At 38.5% G+C, this 23,678-nt stretch overlaps 1 long non-coding RNA gene across 1 annotated transcript; it reads left to right on the forward strand.

Moving 5' to 3' along the window:
* The first annotated feature begins 8,889 nt into the window (after nucleotides 1–8,889).
* LOC116808613 (uncharacterized) lies at nucleotides 8,890–19,761 on the forward strand. The gene is made up of 2 exons (XR_004368426.3): nucleotides 8,890–9,302; nucleotides 16,664–19,761. It is a non-coding gene; the product is annotated as an uncharacterized lncRNA (long non-coding RNA).
* The last annotated feature ends 3,917 nt before the right edge of the window (nucleotides 19,762–23,678 follow it).

Here is a 23,678-nt window from a genome sequence, read left to right on the forward strand (position 1 = left end):
AAGAGCACTCTCCATAGAAGAACTTGATTTTTTTCATTTAGCTATGATTATTCCAAATTTCTTCTCACGGTCTTCAATTTGTGCATGATCACTCTAACACTCCCAACGTCCTGCAAGTGGCTTATCAGCACTTTCTGAAAATCAAACATTTAGCTAGAGTTTTAACTTTCATCACTTTCAGAAAATTCATCTCTTGCTGCATCCATCTAGTGTGAATGCAAATAGTTTGTGTACTACATTACATACATGTTAGATTTTGCAATATCATTTGGTATATTTGCTGAGGACTATGCAAATCTCTTAGCTCTTATTTTATATACATAACTTCCTGTTGCTAGACTCATAAAATCATGCCATGGATGAATTACTTTATTTGATTTGAGTAACTGAAGAGACTGTTTATTACCATATATTTTATTAAGGCATAATACCCAGAGCAAAACAGTGAAGGGGTATTCACTTTCTAACCTTCTAAATATTTTCACAGTGTTACCTTTCCCATCCTAAGTAATTGAAATAACTTGGGGCAGAACATGTTTCTTTGTGAGCTCAGTATTTCTGAGCTAACCTTGAATTCTGCAGCAGAATTCAAATATACCAGCAACATAGTCATACTGGGTCATAATATCCAATTGAAAAGGAATACAAAAAGGTGAAAAGGTAGTAAGTAAAATAAAATATTTTTAGACTGTCGAGAGATTTGCAAGTGACTTCAGAATAGATGAATATTTGTCCAAAGGAGTGTTCATTCAGTATGGAACTGTTGCACAGAAACCATGATGATGTTTCTTACCTCTGTCTTGCCATAAAACTGGAAATGTACTACAGGCACAGAAAGTCCCAGGTTTGTAGAGACCTGTCAAAATCCTTTCTAGACACATTTAGTGTGTGCAGTTTGGAGCTGCCAGTAGCTGCTTACATTTACACACAGAAGCTCCCTAGGAAACCAGATTTCTGTGACCTGCTTTTGTAACCTCTTTGGCTGTACTTTGAGGGGATTTCTTTCACCATGCAGAGTCTCAAACCTGCATTCTCTAGATTAAAATTCTATTTTGCATAAATTGAACCTTTTTAGTAGTGCTCCTAGGAAGGTTTTCAGCAAAGACAGAAACAGCAGCTCATGTGTTGGCACTCATGAAATCACCAGAGGAAAAATCTAAAAGTAAGGTAGCAATGGCTAAGGCTGTAATCAGTTCTCCTCATGTGCCCTACTGTTGATGATGCCATGGGGACTTTAATGTGCATCATGTTGAAAATGCACCTCACAGTGCTTCTGTCTAAAAGTCAAGGTTTATTAATATGGAATATTTAAATGAATGCAAGAGGGAAATATCTGATTAGTGATATGAAACTAGAAATCACAGTCTGGCTCACAGAAAGTGTATGGGTGTGAGCAGCTCCTGTTGAAGGCAGAGTTCAGAACATTCAATGGAATTTCACTGGGGGGAGAATGAATTAATACTCCCAGTTTCCTCTGTCTAAATAAGTGCTATTTTGAGAATGTTTGTCTTTGAGAAAATGCTACCTAAGTTGTTTGCATTTGATAGAAAACTACTCTATCAGAAGGGGGTTTGTGTCTAGAAAGGAGATTCATGATTATTTGATTTTATTCTAAATCAAATAATCGGTAACATGGATTTGATTGACTTTATTTCAATAGCAGTGTGCTCTCAGCTCAAGGAGCAGCTGCCAGTTTGGTTCTCAGCCCTTGCAGGCAGCACATGTGAATGTGTGTGCTTGGGTAGGTGAGGGTGGAGGGGGTGTGCGGATGTGTCTGCAATGCCATGGTCCGAACGAGCCAGCTCCAGTCCTCACTGCCCTCAGCTCTGCTGGAAGAAAAAACACCTCATTTCTGGTGTGGATCTTGCAAAGACACCTGCAGGGCTGGCAGAGGGGCCCTGGTCCCTGCCCAGTCAGGTCAGTGCCACCGAAGCCACAGCTCTGTGCACACTGCCATGCACACACCCGCTGCTACCAGAGCAACACTCTGCTCCCACACTTGTTTGCATTCCTCACACCTCACAACTGCAATTTTTCAGGATGATCAGAATACTTACAGCATCCTCTGGGCCCTGTTTTCCAACAGTTTTAATTGAGCACAAATGAGGCAGCGATGTGGCTGTCCTTGGTGCTGATTAAAGAACGGCGAGCAGCCGTGGGGGTATGGGCAGGGCAGCAGGAGAGTGTAAGGTACAAAAAGCCAGCCTGGAGCATCACTTGGTCTGAAAGGAATAAACCCAAAAATTGTTAATGGAACCTGGAATGGGCAAAACAAGAAATGCATGAAATTCAGTCCCTAGTGAATTGAATCCTGGGTCAGCTCCCCTCTCCTCCCAAATGTATATTCAGAGACAGCTCTGTGCACATTAATGTGTGTGCATATGCTTCTCAAAGAAAGCACTTTGACAGTACAGAAAGACAGAAAATATGGAAAGACCACATAAACTACACTTTGAGCATATTTTTAGTCCAGGCTGCAGCATGTGGGCAGCCCTTTAACACTGTTAGTCTATGCACAATGTTGGCACACCTCTGTAAAGGTGATTAATATTTTTAGCTGTCCTGATGGCCACTTGCTGCTATTAGCAGCAAAGTTTACCCTAAATTAGGTCTTTGATTCCTTTTAAGTTATGAGCAGCAAAAGAGAAAAATTCATTTAAAAAAAAAAGAAAGGGAAAAAAAGATGACATTTTATTTTGGAGCTATTGCTAGATTTCTATTTGTGCTGGCTGCAACAGATTTTCATAATTTCTGCTGATCATCTGTGGTGATTGCACTAGAAGACAGATACTCCTCTGGCATCATAAATTCAAATAGCATTTTTTCATCTCGCTATTACCTATCCTCCTGTCTACTCCCATTGACTTATGCACAGAATCAGCTTTTTGTGCCAGATTGTCTTTTACAGGATGACAGTGGTAACTAAAATTCAATGTAACATAACAATTTTGAAGAATCAATACTCCAATTAAATTAAAACAGAACCAGCTTATGACTTTTTCTGATTATAAACAGGGGTAAAACTCAGTTGAAATGAATGTATTGACATCATTTACATTAGGAGAGATTTTGGCCTTGATTTGCAATCCCAGAAAGAAATGTGGCACTGTATTGTTCTTCCTTGCAGTGACAGAAGCTTTCACAATAAAAATCTATTTTAATTTATGACTTGCCATAAAAGACAGTGCATGACAGGGTACTCTGGTACCACAGTCACTTGCCAGGGACAGAGCAACTATTCATTATGCCTTCTATTGTGGAGTCACTTATCATGTTTCTTACCCCACTGGTATATCTCATTATTCTCCAGAAAAGCCATTTTAGGAACTGCCAGCAACTTAAATTATAAATGGGTTTATGCCACTTTTGGTTTTGAGCAAGGAGACAGACTTTTGTGAATTAGGAACATGGGGTTGTGCTACTCGGTAATGTGATGTGACACTGAGGCTCATCCAAACAATAAAATATCCTTCTGAGTAGAAATATGAAGTGGCATCTTTATATGTATTTGTTTCCTCAGATGAATTCATGCAGCCAGAAAGACATCACCAGATAATCTGGATCTAGAAAGTGTCTTAGCATTTCATTTCATTTCATCATTTCATTTCATTATTTCATTTCATTTCATTTCATTTCATTTCATTTCATTTCATTTCATTTCATTTCATTTCATTTATTTCTTTCCTTTCTTTTTTGTTTTCATTTTTTGTTTTTTCCTTTTGGTGAATAACAGAAAAGGTCTTGTTCATGTTGTAGAAAATTCATGGTTGGAAAGTCCTACAGTTTAGCTCAGGATGAAAATGAGGTATTGTCATTGCACAGCAAAAGGAAACTGGAGGGATGCACTGATCTGTTTTGCAGAAAAAATACTGAGGTCTCCCAGCTCTCCTGGGTTGTTGAATAACTAATACTGGCACTTAGGAGAAGAGATGTGTTAAATTCATTTACAGCTGTGGGAACATAAAATGATTTTTAGTCTGCTGATAATTTAAAACGTTATTAAATATAGTTTTGAGGCTAAGAGAATGTTTAGTTTAGCAATAGGTACATTTCTAACCTGATGTCTTGAAAATGTTGAAAGATTTGAATGCCCAATACAATCTCAAAAGAAAAAATAAAAGTTTATTTTAAATGAGTTATATATCTCAACCGAAATAATTCACTCAAGACATATTTATCAAAAACTTTGTCTCAGATTTGCATTTTCTGTTTTGGCAGAAAAATTTTCTCTGTGTTCTTCTCCAAACTGAAACAATCTCTGATTACAAACTTCTGTACTTATCAATCTCTGTATTTTGCATGTCAATTCTGACAACTTTAGGGCATCAAAATGTTGTTCCAATAATTGGATGCCATCTTTTAAATCTAACATCACTTGTCCTAACAAATTGATTTAATATATTACAGTGACATCAGAATAATAAATTCACCTTCAAATGCCGGTTTATATTTATAGCATGTGTTTTACTAAAAACAAGAAGCTTATAATATTAAGAAATATAGAATATAAAAATATAATTTGTCCTCCCAAATGGCAAAAATGTTTCTGTTCATTCACAGTGAGGTTCTAGCAAAAACAATTCTGTTGCCATATTTTTTGAGGTTGAACTGCTCTAGATAGTTTCATATTACTTTCTCCCCAGTGAAATCACAGTTGCATTATCATTTTGGAAATCTCTTTTGCTATCCATAGTAGTAGGAACCTCATTTCCCTTTCTTCTTGAAACCAGAATTCACTTCAGGAATATCAGGGAAGCCTTCATATTCTCCAGGGAAAACTGTGATATGAATTTGGACTGAATTTGTCCTTTATCTCAGCATAGGTCTCTTTTTCTGTTCTTTTACAGTGAGGTTCTAGCAAAAACAATTCTGTTGCCATATTTTTGAGGTTGAACTGCTCTAGACTAGTTTCGTATTAGTTTCTCCCCAGTGAAATCACAGTCACATTTTCATTTTGGAAATCTCTTTTGCTATCCATAGTAGCAGGAACCTCATTTCCCTGTGAATGTCTGGTTCTGATTTTCCTTGCTCCTTGAAACTAAAATTCACTCCAGGAGCATCAGGGGAGCCTTTATATTCTCTGGGGAAAGCTGTGATGTGAATTTGGACTGCATTTGTCCTTTTTCTCAGCATAGGTCTTGTGGAACTCACATCCCATTGCTATTGGACACAAAATGAGTACACAGAAGCTTGGTAAGTTTGAAAGAGAAAATGACTTAATTTTATTTCTGACTTCGCAATATATATAATTCCAAAAGTGACAGTGGATTAGAGGATGAAATTGCCACCTCTCCAACCACACTGGTCAAACCAACAGTCCATCAATTCTCTCTTCTCACAAAGAAGAATGCAAACCAATCATTATTTACATGACAGTGTGTGAGAACTCCAGTAGAAATATGTAAACATCAGAAGGCATAAAAAATCTTTAGAAGAACTTTAAAACTTTCAAAAGAACTATAAAAGAAAACACTTGTAAAAATCAAGGCAACATCATCTTGCTCAGGGAGATGAGCACAAGAAAAATCCTCTCACTGACCCACAGTGGTGACTTCTTCCCTTGGGTGGCTCAGCTGCTGCCCCACTCCTTCGTGCCCTTTTTTCCCTCCATGGAGAAAACCTGTCTCAGGGAGAGAGCTGACCTTGTTTACTTGTCTCTGCCTGCCTGCAGCAGCTACCCTGGGATGTTTTGGCATGATTTCTTCCTCAGGGAAAAGAAACCTCAAGCAGCAGTTGAGTAAAGGAAGGGTGACTGCTTAGTGATGCTCCATTCCTCTCTAATCAGTATTTTCAAGCTGAAGAGGCTCTTGCTGAAATAGATGAAAAGTTCTAAGTATGGCTCATCTGGACAAGGGGTGAAGTGTGTCAACACATTTTAACTGTGTTCTGCAAAGGGAAAGGCAAAATTGTGGGTTTTGCATACTATTTGCCCTGTTTATAATGTCCTTGGAAGATGCTAATTGACAACATTCTTTCATTCTTGTGTTTCCTCTTTATGTGTGCCCAGGTTTGGTGATGTACAAACACTTGGCTGAGAGCTCTGATTGAACTTTCTATGGTTTTTCTGTTTATTGAAAAGAGATCTACCTTAAATGTGAGCACCACAACTATGCTGAATTCTGTGTAATATTGATAGGGTTGATATATTTCAGCAAAGACAGAATAACAACAACAACAACAACAACAATAACAATAATAATAATAATAGAATTTACTAACCTCTTTCATCTGAAATCTAGAAAAATTAACTAATTAATATCACAATTCCCCCACAAGTTAAAATCTTCACAGTAATGGCTTTATTTACTTGCCATCTCTACTGTTGGAGCTATTCACTGATTTAAGACAGCTTCACACCAACTATTTAATAGTATGTAACATTAGAAAGCAATTTGTACTGGAAAGTGAAGGATACTGAAGTAGAGCTTATCCATGGGAGTGAACCCAGCAAACTTGAACTGAATGCACCCTAAAAGTCAATTAGTCAAACTTGACTAAACTCATCTGTAGAAGTTCTTATTCAAATGTGCCATAATAACAACTGGCACAGGAGGGAATGAGCCTAGAAAATTCCCAGCATTCCAACTCACTTCCTGACTGATCACAAGACAATGTGGTGATGGAAATGAGTGGAAAATATGAAATGTTTTTAAGAAAAATTAAAATATCTTGCATAGTTAAAAATTAGATGTGAACATTTTAAATATTTTTAAACAAAAGTAAATTTTTGTTCAGCATGCAGGGAAAAACTTTTATCTCAAGTGAGAGAATATGATTTATTTCACTGTTGCAATGAAACTTCTTGAACATTCCAAGGGCTTTACTATTTTTTATTTAAAAAGTATGTTGAAACACGTAAATGTCACTGAAGTTTCCATTTCGGTAGGAAAAAATATTTTTCTATATGTTGATTTATTTTGTGAAAAAATTTATGAGCCATTCTCAGTCAAAATATCTCACTGCATTTCAAGTCAGGAAATATAGGTGGGAATAACACATTAAAAATTTTTCATTTCTTTTATTCTCACAACTGAATAGTCCTAGTCTTATACTGTATCAAATCTGGAACACTGATCAATTTTTTTTTTTTTATTATGAGTTAACAAACCATTGGCAGAAAATTGTTGCAGCAAAAAAACCCACCCATAGAAAAAGTCTGTTTGCAAAACCCATTAATTAAATTTTGGCTTTTTTCCTAATGCTTGCTTGTTTCAAAACTCTTTATGAACCTGCTATTATAAATTACATATACTGTTTCTATTTATGCACAAAGCTGAGCTAGAAATTTGTCCTCTTGAAAGAATGACCCCAAATATTTAGTAATTAGATGAAATAACTAGTTTTATAATTGAAAAATCTTAGCCCATTGGTCTCATTGGCACCTTTGCTGCACTGTGTCCTATAAGCTGGCTGTGTCAAGAAATAATTCTTTGGCCATTTTGCTGTGCAAAGTCTTTTAGCCAAATCCAGGCAATGCAGAAAAGAAAAGAAAAAAAAAACAAACAAAAACATTGCTTTTTAGTAGTCTTTAAAGGGCTTCCTGCAAGCAAGGTGATTCAGCTCAAAATTTGTGATTGGTTAGCCTAAAAACATCTACAATGCAAGAAATGCTCATCTTTACTGTATTTGGCAACAACCCATGTGAGGTTTCTTTGTGTTTTAAGAAATGAGGTATTGCACTATTCTAAAACAGGTGAATATATTTGCTGCAGCCAATAAAATAGCACAGCAGATCAGAAATCCAGACAAAACCACCAATTTTCCTTTCCACAGGAAAGATAGATGGGACATTTTGCTTTAGCATTCCAAAGGCAGCATTTTCATAATTAAATGCTTCCTATCACTGCTTTTGGGTGCTTTCTGCACTTTTTTCCTGCTAGATGTAGAAAGGCACTACTCCCAAAAGCTGCACAGATACAATTTTACTCCCGAAGGAATGCCTAAACTATGAGCAAAGGCCAGTGTCACTGTGGCCTGAGCAGAAATGGCTGTGGTGCAAAGGGAAGAAAAGCAAAGTGGGCATGAAGACAAGAGTGATTTGAGTGTGTGAAATGAGCCTGCCACATCTGGGCAGTGGGGCAGTGTCCCCACGGTGCTGCAGTCCCTGTGGTGCTGCTGTCCCCTCCTGCCCATCTACAGCATCCCCCAGTGCCTCCCGCCCTGCCCTGCTGGGAGGGAGCTGTGCTGGGTGGCAGTGGGGGCTCAGAGCAGCAGCAGGGATGGGGGTGCCGGGGTTTTGCTCTGAGACAGGCACTGACTCTTGCACACAGGCTGGCATTGAAAAGAACACTTCAGAGAGCTGTGAAATGCTGTCTGCCAGGGCAGGGGGGAGGACGGGCTGCTCTCCTGTAGAAAGAAATCTTTTGTGTGGGGTGGTCAAGAGGTGCCCAGAACAAGCATTCTTCTGCTGGGAGTGGATAAGGCACCAAGTACTGAAGCTACAGCAGGATCTTAAAGCACTTTTTGGTGTCTGACTGGGGAGATCTCATAGTCTGACTGCAGGTCCATGGCAGCTTTCAAGATCTCAGCCTAGGAGAAAAAATTTCTATGTATTCGCTCTTTTTAGCACTGAACCCAGAGCTGTTTGCCTCCCTGCTCCTCAGCAATGCAGTGAGCAGCAGGATTGCTGTCTGTATGGTGCACTGGGATCCTCCAGGAGCTCAGGGCCACTGTGACAGTGCAGTGCTACCCTGGACCTGCTCTCTGCAAGTCCCTTCCTGTGCACCACAGGCTGCAGCCACTGCTCCACGCTGCTCCAAAAAAAACCTGGGTGAAATCTGGGATATTTCCTTCACCAGCTGCTTTCAGTATGGTCTGTCAGGAAGAGCTACTTAGAGCTCAAAGGGCAGTGCATGAGCTTTCTTTCCTTGAGATGCCCAATATAAAAAGCCCAGGCAGTCAATCTTCTAATTTCACAGGGATCTGGTTGAAAAAGGGGACAGGTTTTGGACAGTATCTTTAATCAATGACTACAGCATGCTTGATGGACTGCACTAGGAAAGTATTGCTGTTATCTTTCTTCTTTCCTCCCTAGCTGTCTGATTTTGGCTCCTGCTGGAGTCTACTGGACCAAGAGATCCCCTGGACTGTCCTCATACATCCATTTTTAGGGGCAGTCTCTGCACAAACCCACCTCTGAACTCCATCAGCAAACTATGCTACCAAATGGAGAAACTGAAAATATTAAGAGACCCATAGGTCCTCTTTGTGCTTCTTTAAGTGCCTGTGCTAACACTGGGAGCTGGAAAAATGCCTGCCTGCAATGTCAAATATCCACATGGTGGTAGAAGACATGTTTTGAGGTAAGAACTTGGGTTATGGCTCTGAAATCTTAGCATGACCTTCTCCCTCCTCAGATTTATAGATTACAGCTCTGGCAAAGGCAGTGTGGTTGCAATGCTAAAAGACTCTCAATAAAGCTTTTAGCAGCTTGAATTCTGCAGCCAATTTATTCCTGAGTTGAGCCCTGAGTTAGTAACAAAGAAAAAAAATAATGGTTGATTGAGTGAGCATATTGGGCTGTACAAGTGACTTAATTTTCATCACACTTCACTAATGGCAAAATTACATGTTGGAGGTACAAACAGCCTGGGGGAAAAGGAGTGTCTTTATCTAATGTTGCTGTTAGAATGTTATTCTGGGACTCTCTGCACATTGAAAACTGATTACATTTCAGCATGGTACCACAAGCTGTCCTGATTGCAAATTCATACATTTCCCCTACACAAAATAAATAAAGACTCCTACTTTCACAGTCGTTGAGAATCCAGGCATTTTGCCCACTCCTGCTCCGCACTATGAAGCAAAACGCTTCAACTCTTTCAGCAGTGAGAGATGCCAGGCTAGTCTGTGTGTTTCAGTGTTTTCTTTATCTGTTTCTTCTTAGAAAGATTTGTTATGAAATCATAGGAATAGAATCCAGGAGACTGGATTTGAAATTTTAGCTATGTCACAGGATTGTCAAGGAATTTTCAGAGAAATTTTAGTCTCTGTGTCTGTCTTCTGTCTCTTTGGGTAGAGCTACTGGAGATTTTAGGACTAATTTTATTTAAAAATGCTGCCTTATTAAGATCAATTTTTCAATGACAGCTGTTAGTAATTTTGACATACTAACTAATTTTCTAGACTTTCAAAACTGAAAAAAATGCGAGTTTTTAAATTCTCTGGGAAATTCTGACGGTATTCACATATGCAAATTCTAAAGGACCAGGGAATGTCCCTGTCCACTGGAAATCTATTGACTGTTGACATTTTGCAATGTGGTTTTGCTTATGTTTTTGCAGTTTCAAACAAGGCAGTGTTAGGTAGCTGGCACATGCTAGAATGCATTAACAGCAGGCAGTTTGTGTGGGGCTACTCTGGTTTTGGATGTTAAAAGTGATTAAGAGCACAGATGGAGTTCAGTCTGTGAGAACTGGCTTCAGTGGCAAGGAGTAACTCTGGACACATTTAATTTACCAGTGAAAATCTAGTCCTGTTTTTTTTCCATGGCAAATAATTTCTTTTTAATTCTCGAGTTACAATCAAAAAAAGGAGAATAACAAATGTAATTTCATCTAAATTGAAAAAAGAGTTTCAGCTGGTCCAAATGGCACTATTCTCAATTTTCTGCTTATAAAATTTGGAAAAATTTAAACTTCCAATTCCATTTTTTTTCCCTGAAGCTAAAAAAAAAAATCTCAAAACCTCAAAAAGTATTGATGAAGGGATGGAGTTTGGGTGAGTTAAACTGATAACTGAAATGTCCCAACCTGTCCATACACAAAGCACTGCCTACAGTGCCAGCAAGTCTTCCATATCCCACCTTTCTTGTATGAGAAACTGTGTGACTCAAACTTTTATTTAGAAATAATGAATTATTAAATTTATTTTAATTGGTGTTTTTTTTAAGGTTCGAGTTCTCTGAGTCCTTGAGCTGAGTTTCCTTGAATACTTCAGTGAAAACACTTCAGGATGTCCACACAGTTTTAAAGAAAGCTGAGGGAACCAATATGAATATGAAAATATTATTTTATTTTTTATATATAAGAAATTATTAAAAATTCCCAAGCATTAGCAATCAGACTGAGAAGTAGACATTTGGCTACTAAATTTAGATTCAATATTAAAACTATCAAACAAATATTTGGAATTATATATTCTCTCAGTAAAGGGAAAAAAGAATCACATAGCATTATACTAAATAATATACTAAACAGAACATTAATTTATTAGAAATATTTCAAAGTCTTCTAAATGTATTATTTTCCCATAATTTGCTTTGTTTTTTAATGTCAGCTGTATTCTGAGTAGTTCCTCTTCTCCACTGATATTTGCCTCCCGAGGCAAATGTTGGGAATCTCTCCATACATTTGGTTACTAAATTGAGTTATTTTCAGCTAAATACAATATCTTTTATGAGGCAAGCCAAACATCATGTTATGTTTTCTAATTTTTAATTTCTGAAGTATCTTCAGTCCAAGATAGGGAATGCACATCTTCTCTTTTCCAGGTCATCCTTATAATCCAATAACTTTTTAAGTTTTCCAGAGTTGTGCTCAATCTCCCTGGAGGAGTTTCAGATAAGCAGAAAAACTACAGGGCAGGAGAAATCTCTTTCCTAGGAAAGTGTATGGGGTGACAGTAGTAAAATGACCCATCTTACAGAACACCACACAACAGGATTCTCATCTTCATTTTAAAGTACTACTTTAAAACAAAAACTTATACAATACATGAATATTGAACTCATGAACCTTTGAATAATGGAGCCTTTAAATGTGGCATTTGGGCAGTTCTCACAGAGGACGGTAATGAGCCCTTATTTAACTTGAATGGCTGAACAGTTGCTGCCCTCATTCTGCCTATTAGCTCCAAGTAAAATATTTTTACTTTAGCTCATTTTCTGCTAAACTCCACTTTGAAGTGTTTTTGGTTAAACTGTAATTCTCTGGATGTCAAAATACATCAGGACTAGGAGAAAAAAGAAGAGCTAAAGTGATGAAATAATTTCACTTGAAATCAACGAACAAAAATATACAGTAAATGTTTTAGCTACATTTCAGAAATAGCACAAACCCACGAGGGACATCAGGGTTTGATGAAAATGTATAAAATTAAAGCAAAGAGCCTGAGGCAGTGGTTGCCTTAGTACCACGAGGCTGCACATTGAGATAGTTCAGAGGTTTGGGGCAAGATTTTCATCAGAAAAATGTCAGTTCATTGGGGCTGAAACTTTTCACACGAATGTATTGGTCATGACGAAATTTCCACTGGGAGAGGTGTCTAATCTCAAATGCAGAATTTTTGCAGAAAGGAGAATACATGAACCACCTCGAATATCTGAATACTGGGGAATGTTTTACAGATTCATATAAGCTAAATGAAATTGTAAACACTGTTGGAGCTTGGACAAAATGCACTCTGCAGTGTGTTGCTTTCCTAACCTGGGTGCTGAGGCATCTCAAGCACTGAAGGATTTTGCTCTTGGAGGCTTTTGCCTGGTAGCTGAACCAATTTGATTTGGAGGAATGGAAGTAAAAAGAACTGAAAACTGGGAGCAGGGAGCAACAGGTGAATTTCAAGTGAAAGAAAACAGGAGCGGAACAAGAGTATGGTCAGACCCACCCCAACAACAGAAGTACCAAAAGTGGAAATCACTGAATGTTTGTCATAGGAATGAACATGTAATGTGATCTTTTTGAGTGATCTTACAAGGATTTCATCTTCATTTTTAAATGACTTCTGAAATGAATAAGAAACATGCAAAAAATTATGAAATTATATATTATTTAAAAGATGTATTTTTCTACATATTTGCTAAAAGACTTCAGAGCCTACTATTTTGAAATTTTGTGTATAAGAATCAAGATAGTCTCTCTAGTGGAAAACTTTTAATACATGTTTAGAAAAAAGTGTTACAGTGGCATTCAATGACTTATGCAGGAAATTATTTTGTTGAGTAGAAAACCATCCTTCCACTTCAACCTTACTTTCAGTGTGACTGTGTGCAAGAGACCAAGACCCTGTGACTTTATGATTTCAAGTGACATTGGGCATGTGGTGCTGAAAATTAGATCTTTTGCAGGTCACTTGATCCCCCAAAGACTCACAACTTCCTTGTAGCATTTGTTACATTTCTGTGTTCTTCCCATCTGGCTCAATGATCCATCACCACATGAGATTTAATGTATTTTTACAGCCTATATTTGTTGAGAGTTGTTTGCTGTTGTTGTACACCGTGTATTTCTGACCCCTTGGCTTTCCCAGCCTTGTGCTGTAGTGGCTCTGGGATCAAGCTGTGTTTGAGGAAAAACACTACACAGATAATCTAAGCTGCCTTCCATCATGTCAAGATAACAGTCACCTGGGAGGAGACATTTTTAGAGTTTATTAACCCTACTTGTGACTCTCCCCTCCTCTTTTCAACCTCATCTCTCAATGGATGATATGTTTATAAGATAACAAATATCATCTATATAATAGTCTATGTCAATAATGACTATGAAAAATAAAAGTTAATTAACTTTTAATGGTGACATTTACTTCTGTAAGTAACTCACAGATTTTCAGCCTATATACACACTGTTTATATATTTCTGTAAATAAAACATGTCACTTATGCTGTTTTATTTAGAAATCTGACAAGATTCTGGTTCTACCCCTCACCAGATTAGCATCAGTAGATTAATTCCTCTGTTGAGGAAAACAACTCATATCTTGAAACTAAATGAAAATATCCGTGTTAAACATAGATAGCAAGGACAGAACTGAAAGCTGGCAGAAAGAACCAGATAGATATTACCAGTGATAGCTGGTACAAATGTAGAATACAAAACTTGCATGACTCTTCCACTTATGTTACTGATGGAAATTTTAAACAGCGCTTATTAAACTTCTCTTAAAAGAGGACAGGTATTTTTTTCTCATTCATCCTCACATGGTGATGCCCTGTTGAGGAGCCTGTAATGCACTTTTTACTTTTCCTGTGATTTGTAGCTGGCTGGGCAGCAGCCCTTTATTCTATTATGGATAATCTTTACTCAGAATTCCCAGATAATCAGCTCTCACTGCCTAGCTGATTGCATTGATCTTGCAATCAATCTTGTAGTTGTTCTGCTGCAGCTATAATAGGGGAGTGAATCATCCCTGGCTTTTGGATCTGTGTGTATCCTTGGACACATTTCCATGCTTATTCTCTCCTTCATCCACTACATGTGTGCACATGACCAAAAGCATCTTTTATGTTTGATAAGATCGGGCAGAGTACTAAAACTTTTTTTGTAGTGTTCCCTATCTGTTAATTGCCTTTGGATGAGTGTGCTTCCCGTAAGTGTTTTTGCCAACAGCCTCGTGAAGCACTGGACTTCAGCTTTGCTGCTCACATCCAGAATGTTCTCCCAGGGCTCTGCATTGACAGGCAGTCTGCCTTCAGCTCTGAGCAAAGGGCAGCATATATTTGCTTTTCCCCAGAAGCAGAACAGAGATCAAATTATAGCCACTTTTCAGTTTATTTGGTTGCACCTAGGGAACCCAGCTGAGCTCCAGTTTCTGAGCAAACTCTGCCTTCTCCCTGCCCCTCCAAACAGGAGGCAGCGACTCAGAGACATTTACCCCTCATGAAGATTTCTGCTCCTTTATTCCCCTATTATCTACATAGATAGATTCACAAGTGGCCCTCAGTTTTCATACCCACTGAATTACTTTTCAGACCTTACAAATCCTGGGACACAGGAGGAACTGAGAGGATGGTTTCAGGATTTGTGGGAGCTGCTGCAATTCTGCAGCTCAGCTTCGTCCATCATCCATGGAGCAAATTCCTTGCCCACCCTCAGGAGATAAAACACCTTTTGGCACCCAGACCTTGCAGCTCCCATGGGTCACAGCTGGTTCTGTGATGTGTGCTTTGAGAAGGATTTTTGCTTTAATATCCATTTAATTAACAGCATCAACTTAAATGAAGCCTCTCTCATTCTGCTGCACACATTTATTGTGGCTGGTGCCTTCCATTTTCTTAATTTGCTCTTAACTTGCCCAAATATTTTGCAGTTTGCTGACATGGAAATAGTGGAACTCATCCACTTTGAAGAGCAAGGTTGCTTTGTGTTACATGCAAATTCCTATTTGTTTAATTTGTTATTTATTTAGTTCTTATTTCATTTTTAGTATTGTGTCTGTGCTGCCTGTCATATGTCTAATCTCCTTATTTTTCAAATTTGTTATTTAAAGAAAAGAAAACTGGAAAAAACTTCTATTACTTTACTGGCTTTAAAACACATTTGTATTTGGAAACATCCATAAAAAGCATATCCACATGCTATTCTTTAATACAATTTTTTTTCCTCTACTCTTGATGTGAACAGGTTTCTCTTACTAAAGTCTCTGTACATGGCAACTCAGCTGTTGTTAAAAAATAAAACATTGAATAATTTCCTTTGGGGAAAAAAATAGATGCTCAGTGTTCTGTGGACTTCAAAAGACCTGTATAAAGAATAGAACAGACTTTGTTCTGGCCAAGCTATAAAAATCCTTAAACTAAGTCCTTTTTTAGTTGAGCATCTTCTAAGCCAATATCTTAAACTAGAACCATGGCATATACATCCATTGACTAGCACAGATGGGTTTAAATCCATCAGGCTCTGAAGACCTGTCTGTGCTCAATTTCTGTTTCTAAGGTGTAAAAGCAGATCCACCTCCACAGGCTTTTCTTTGGCCAACTCCAGTGTATTGGCAAAAGTCTGCATATAGGATACAACTGCCACCAAGAGATTGAAAAAAAAAAAACCAAAAACAAAAACAAAAAAAAACAAGCAACAATATTATTCAGTCTTTTTTCCTCACAATTATTTAAGATTTAACAAGTTCTGTCAGGTAGAACTAATTATTTAAGATCTGAAAAGTACTGTAAGCAACAAAGCTGTGTGAATAAAATTATGAGGCACGTACGTGCTCATGCTCCCTGCTGATGGGACCCGAGTCATCACAGGCTGAGGTGTACTAATTAATCCCAGCCAAAGGTTTGTCCTCTCAATTAGCAGCCCCTTAGATAAGCTGTCTGCTTGATCTACAGCTGCCTGGTGGGAAATCCCCAGGTTGTGCACGTTTTATGATTTTGGCGCCCTAGGCCAGTTGCAAAGCTATTTCAAGGAGAGGAGCTGATCTGTTTTGCAGTGTAATCGCTGCTCCAGGGCAAATCCCATCAGATGGCTGCAGCAGAAGCTGGAGTCAGCATCCAAAGGATGAGGAGATATGTGCCATCAGCCTGGCACGCTGCAAATTCCATCTCTGAACCACACAAAATCCCTCTCATAATGTTGGCATTTCTGGAAACCTGGTGAAGGGTGTTTGTATTCTCATGACTGTCAGAGAAAGTGTTTCTTAAGCTGTCTTAAGATCCATTTTAAATTACAGCTATAAAATATATACCTGCGTATAAACATCACACACAGTATGAGCCAGGACTGAGGAGCCTCAGTAACCCTTTAGTTATTTAACCCTAATAACCCTGTTATTTCCTAACATAAAAGTACCACACATCTCTGGCCAAGGGTGATCACAACATGACAGCAGGGGAGGCAGCAGGGCACATAATTTATATGGGAGTGTAGGGGCCCAGCTGAGGATACTGAACTCGAGTAGGGTTTAGGTGTGTCAGTCTGCCTGTTTATTTTTTTCTCCTCTCCAGTTTTCTCCTGTTTCTCCTGGGCATCATTATTACCCTTCATTTCTGTCAGTGGCTTCATGGAAGAGTGCACTTAGCCTTGGGATATGACACACACAGAAGCAGTCGAGCTCCCTGTTTACCCAGGCTGAGACAAGAGGCCAGACCCTGTGCCTGCTGAATTCACCCTCTAGAAACTGAAGCCATAAATGAGAGTGAAATTGAAGAGGTGAAATGGAGAATGCTTCGCTGAAATCTCACTTGTGACTCTCTCCCTCCTCAGCACTCATGAATGGAGTCTGGGCTTAACATTTCTTTACTCCAAGCCCCAGCTGCCACCAAGAGACCAAGGCATAAGAGCACTGGGATTAACCTGTATCCTTTAATACTTTAATACTATCCTATTAGCACAGTGCTTAAACATGCTGGGGAATTTAAGGATGATTCAAATTGCACACTTCAAGACTTTTGGCACTTGGGAAGAAAATAAAGTTTTTCACTGATGGAGCACATTTCTTGTCCCAGCTGTACCTTTGTGACTTGCACACTCTGGTAATGTAATGGAGGGGGCTGCAGAGCCTCCAAGGGATTTTTAATTTTAAAATGGATGGCAGATATCCATTCACTAATAAATCATCTGCAGCAGTTCTGCAGGAAAGAAAAAAAAGCTCAAGGCATCTAATTTTGGTCTTTGTGTATTTTTCCCACCCTCTGGGTTCATAGAGTTAGCAGTTGTTTAAAGAAGGGGTGGGCAGGTGATCCAGCCACATTAATAGTTGATACGTGTTATTTATACAAATTTCATTTTAATTCAGTTCCTAGTGAGTGATGTATCAGTCAATACATTTTGGGTTTTTTTTTTTTTCTGAGGATCTTGTTCTTGCACTTCTCTTTCATGGCACTGCTTTCTTTTGGCCAAGAAAACTCATATAGATTTATTGCCTTTCTCTTTTCTGTGCAAGCTTGCCTAATAAGACCACTGCAGTGGCTGTGGGCTGTGAAATTAGCCCATGAACTCTTTGTATCCTTGGCTGTCTGTCTCAATACCCCACAGATCACCCTGATAAGAAGAACTGTGGCCATATCTGTCTTTTTTATTATAGACTTTTGTTGGTGTAGGTGGCAGACTAATGAAATATAGTGGGGGGTTTCCTCTTCACATTCAAATTTCTGTGCATTTATTTCTTTCTCTTTTCATTCAGTGGGGTATGCACTAAAATCAACCTAAAATCAACAGTTACAATATACACAGGTAAAGCATAACTATGCTGTGCCTATGGCTTTTTGGATGGTACTGCCAGAGTAATTTCAGTGTCTCATGGCAATAACACTCATTTGCATAAAAGCCAATTTTATATCTACAGTCTGGTTGTGGCCAAAGAAATAAAAGAGAATTAATGGGCTTAGATTCAATGGAGTGATAAATACTGTCAGTAAAGTGATTTATTGTCTATCTACTGATGATTTCAATTAATCTACAGGTGTTTTATATACTTGGAACTTGTTCTTAGCACAGATACTGGGTGTAAGTTCATGTCCTCATCCTGCTGTATATCACTCTCTCAGTTCCTATATGGCAAATAAAATGAAGTGATACCTCTGCACTAATGACTGGGGCACCAGGGCTTTACTAAATTTAGATGTCTGGACTCTACATATGCATATGTTTATACCTTATTTAGTTCAAACCACCCCCAAGTGTCCTTTTGTCTGCATGTGAGTGCTGAGAGATCTCTGTCTCCTGATTTGCATGTATGCTTTGTGCCAGACAAGAGGATTAACATATGATCATGGGCAAGGAGAATCAATCCATTTTAAAATTATGTTGCCTGTTATTTTTTTGAGTGAACGAGTGAGTTCTGTAGGATTTTTTACCCCTGACTACTGTATTTTGGACAGTTACTCTCAGGTTTTAAGATGGTACATAATGTCTGTACAGGGAACTTGATTCTCTGATGGCTGTTTGCATCACTTGGTGGCACCTCTATTAACCACACTCTTACTAAGAGGACATCCAGAATAACTTTTCATGTCAGACTGATGGAGTGAGGATGGATGCTTTGTGCTGCAGGCACTGGCCTGGTGTTCAAAAATTTGGAGCTGAGTTCCTGGCATTGTCACACAGTCTATGATGGTAGGTGAGAGGTCTAGGGCCACTTTTTTTTTCCAGTGCCTAAACTACCAAGTGAATATTTACTGGCACTTTCAAAAGCAGCAGGGAATTGGCTTGCATGGGGCTTTTTAACATTTCCTGGGAGCTGGGAATAGTCCTCCAACAAGGAGGACTGCATGCCTCAAGTCACCCAGGCAATGGGGTCGCAATGTTCATACCAAAAGGCATCCAACACAGTTTTCCTATGCAATCTTTGAATTTCCCTCATGAGGCAAAAGCCATTAAAAACATTTTGTTTCTCTAAGCTGATGTGATAGATGAAGACCATTTTCATTATTTTCCTACATTTGACACTCTCAGACTGCTAACAAAAACAACAACAATAATAACAGAAATAATAGCCTTTGTTTTTATGCTAAATAATCACAGTAGAATCAATTTTATTGTTTCTTTATTACCTTGAAGAGTTTGCAAGTAACTGCCTGGAGATGAGAGGAAAGTTCTCCCTGCACAGGGCAGGCAGAACTCCTGTGCTCCCATTCCTGGCTGATCTTGCAGGGATTGGGGATTCACCTCACTGGGGCTGTCAGAGCCGTGTTTGGGCAGCCAGTTCCACATCTGAGGCTGCTGTCAGCTACACTGAAGTGGTTGCTGAAATGAGATGCCTGAGAACCCACTCAGCCAAAACGTGCCATCTGCTTCCTGGTGACTGACAGCAGAGAAATCTCCCCCGCTCCTGCCAGCGGAATTCTCCCTTTCAAACCACGTTCTGCAGCGCCAGGATCACTCCCTGCCATGTCATTAAAGCTGGGAAGGACTCAGACTCTCTGTTTCTCTAGCAATTTTACAATTTTAAATCTTGTTCTTTTGGTCCAGAAAAATTTGAGCAACCCAAGTATGTATTTCTCATTTTCCATATCTAAGTTTTTGGATTTTTTTTTTTTATTGTTCAAGGAAAATGTGTGATTTTGAAAAGCAATTTGAATTAAAAACAAAAGTTTCACATTGATGGCATCACAGTGCTTATTCTTTCTTCTAAATGATGTGGGGAAAGGTTTTTCTTTAGTGTCTTATGCAAAACATTTAAATGCAAATATTTACTCAGTTCTGACTGCTGTTGGTTTGTACTTTTCTGCTTCAATGGTTGTGTCTGCTGTGTGAATTGTTCATATAGTGAATGTCATTTGGTCAAAAATAGTAATATTTTATTCATTTCTATGGATTTTTAACAGAAAATATATAGCACAGAATAGCCTTCTGCTTGCAGAAATCACTTAGCTTCTGTCAGTCTCCAGCACCCCAAGAGAGGGACTGACTGCCCATCTGGAGCTCAGCTCTTATCAGATTTCTGAAAACCAGAATATGTCAGCAGTCCCAAGCTGGGAGCTTAGGAGTGGAATCACAGAAACACCTTGTTTCCTGAACCAACACTTGTTTAACAAATTTAGGACATGAATACCAAATGGGGCATTTTTCAGCCACAGCTGAAGCAAATCAAATTGCAATCAGATGCCAAAGAGATGGAGTCACTCCCTCCACGTCCCTCCTGCTCTCCATACGTGTTTGAATACTCCCACCTTTTCCCCTGCACTGTGACTGGGAGTTTGCTTCTGCTGGTGAGCCAATTTCAATGTCTAAAACAACAGAAAGAAAATTGTGATGTGTTTTGGGTTTTTTGTTTGTTTGTTTTGAGGATGTAGTACTTTGAGGCTTTTTGTAAGCTGGGTGTAAGTTGCTATAGTTATTTAGCAGGGTGAGAGGTTGATTGCTAATGCTGCCTGCCTGTTCTGTTCCTTCACTTCTCCTCAGCTGTGCTAGCACAGGTATTTTTGCATCCATGCCTTGAACTGCCTCAAGGGATTGGAACAGGTTTAAAATAACTTAGGAAAAATGGCTTTTATTATTCTGGATCAGTTCTTCCCACAGTGTCACAAACAATTTTACCAGGATGCCTAAAGGGAGATGTTGGAGGGAGCTGGGTGGTCAAGAGAGGGAGAGGAGAAGGGCACAGGCTGCCAAAACAAATGGATGTCAAATCTGCCCTTAGCACAGTCTTGAATACCCACACAGGGCAGTAAAGAGCTGATATGACACAAATTCACAACCCAGCTTGGTGTGCAATTCCCTCTCAGTGTAGATGCAGCCTTAACTGCTGTGATGATAATAAAAAGATTCACTGATGGAGCCGCTGTGAAGCACTTGAAAGGATTTGCTGTCATTCAGAGCATCTGGAGCAAGAAGCACAAAGGAGTCTATGCTAATGTACTGTTATGAGCTCTGTTCTTTGGGATTTATTTATTTATTCTCCCCTTTAAGACAAAACTTGCAGCTGCAAGGAGCTGAAGTGAGGACTTAAAAATAGAAGGAGACTAAGTGTATTACACAAAATAACCTCTGAGTAGAGTTACATCTGGCTGTGCCTTTGCAGTCTATTCTGTGTTTAAGAAAATATAGATATTTAAAAAATATATATATATATTTTGAAAATTACAGTATTTTCAGCCTGAAGTTTCTGTACATGACTTATTATGAAGCATGACAGCGAATCCTATACAAGTTCTGATGAGTTTTATGAATATGTAAGAGCACATATGGAAAATGACTGGAAGTAGTCTTGGTTTAGAGCTCCTAGGAGCAAACATGTGTCACTGGGAGTCTCTAAGCATGGGCAGCACCTCTTAGGTTGCTACTGAAATTCCCTGTATATCATTTAAGAGAGTTGTTTCACTTAAATCTGAAATGGCTTTGATGTCTCAGGAAGTAGATGCAGGTAAGGCACTTTATTCACTTTATTCAGTGCCATCAGCAATATACAGGGAAGTTGCCAAACTGATGCTTGAGGTTTCTCTCTCACCCTTTGCTAAGTGAGTTTACTACTTTCACATGCTTAAAAAAAGATTTTTATTAATTTTTATGGGTGCATATTTAATACTTGTTCTCCCCAAGACTTGCTCATGGTCAATTGCTAATTGGATGAATTAGTTTTCTCACTGTGTGGTCGCCCTCCTCTTTGTTCTGCTTGTATATTTTCACAAGCATCTGTCCCTCCAACACAAACTGCTGGGAGCTGAAAATCAGTTGTGTCAGCTGCATCATCTGCAAATCTGTCCTAATGAAATTTGGCAAAAGTGGTCAAAGTTGCTCCAGACTAAATGAAACTGCCACATGTTTTTGACAGCTGCAATGACAGTCCAGCACATTTCTCATAGCTCAGGATGGCATGCATCATTAGATTTACAGAATGGGAAAGAGAAGCCTCTGCTAGAAGCTACTGCCCTTTAGGCTTTCACATTATTTTTTCAGTTTCCTTGAAATTCAAATAAATTAGAGGCCTTGAAAGATCAACCATGAGCAGGTATAGTTTGTCAGCTATTAAAAAAATAAAAGGCAGAAAAAAAATCCAAAATAGGTGGTATATTGCTCTTAAAAAAAAAAATAATCTGTTGTATTTAATTAATTTAATTTAATTAAATAAATTTAATTTCTCCAGAGCAGGAAAAAGTCACTTGAGGACTTTCCTTTTTTGGCACATTTTCATACTTTTTTACAGATATTTCAGTGGCCGTCCACACTGAAGCAAAATGTTTGTCTAGTTCAATATCCCAGGTTATATTTTATGGGTGAATTTCCTCTAATGAAACAGGTCAGTTGGATAGCCAGACATCCCACAGCATCCACTCCAGACCAGAGCTGGAGTTGGAAGGCAAGGAGAGAGAATAGCACAACTGCAAAGCTTTAATAGGACTGCAGCAAGTTTCCTTGTAGGCTCCAGAGCCCACAGATCTGTCATCATGGCTATCAGGGAGAATAAGCTAAAGAAAAAACATACTCTCACATGGGAATTTTCTTCTCAAGGCTGTAGGGACATTGTACATTCATTAAAATACTCATATGTGACTCAGTTTAGAAGTTCTCTTTAGCAGTATCGCTCTGCATATCTATTATCACTTAGATTTCCTTAGCATTTTTATGAAATAGTTACAGATCTTAATCTCTCCTATTTTTCTTTGAGACTTCAGGTCCATTAAAAAGGAAATGTGGCAAAAAACTCCTTATTTCTGCTGTGCAAATTAATGTTCAAGGAACATACAAAAACTAGAGAAATGTATTTTTTGTGGCCTTGGTAAAAGGATGCTTGGAGAAACAAATATAATAATAATAATAAAATAAATATTATTTAACAAATTATATTAAATATATTAATATTTAATAATAAATCTCTCTCATCATGAGGTGATGAGGGCAGACTCCTGAGGTGGAGTGAAGAGCCTGTATCCATTTTTGTTAAAGGCATTGGGCTCATTGACATCACCACAAGTGGGAAGGATGTATATCAAACATATCCTAAAACAAAAAAGGAAACAAAAATCAGCCTCTGAATAGTTCCCTCCTGGTTAGAAATGTGCACTGGGGAAAGTGGGTATAAATAATGAATCCTGAACTCTAAGAATGATATTTTTCACTTCGTTTTTCTGTAAAGTGTGATATTTCAATTTATTTCATTAAGACTTTAATAATTAATTTAAGACCATGCCCTTTTCCCTCAAGGAAAGTTCATAAATGTTTCCTTGTCATTTCTCTCTTTCTTAAGTTGCTTCTTGTGAAGAATTTGGAAGAATTTGTTTATTCAGTGTGAATATTTTCTCTTATCTGTCTACCTCCTTTGGCCAGCACTGTGAGTTTTGGTTTAACCCCAGCTGAAAACAGCACAAAACCTCTCACTGCCCACACTGCTGGGATGGGAGAAGTGGCAAATGTAAAACTCAAGGGTTGAGATAAAAACAGATTAACAATTAAAGTAAAATATACTCCAACAACTACTGCTACTTCTACTAATGATAATTATATGGAATATTTCTTTGGCCACTTTGGGTCTCCTGTCCTGGCCATGCTCCATTCCAGTGTCCTGTGCAACTTCTCACTGAC

Source organism: Taeniopygia guttata, chromosome 7 (assembly GCF_048771995.1).
Source record: "Taeniopygia guttata chromosome 7, bTaeGut7.mat, whole genome shotgun sequence".
NCBI lineage: Eukaryota > Metazoa > Chordata > Aves > Passeriformes > Estrildidae > Taeniopygia > Taeniopygia guttata.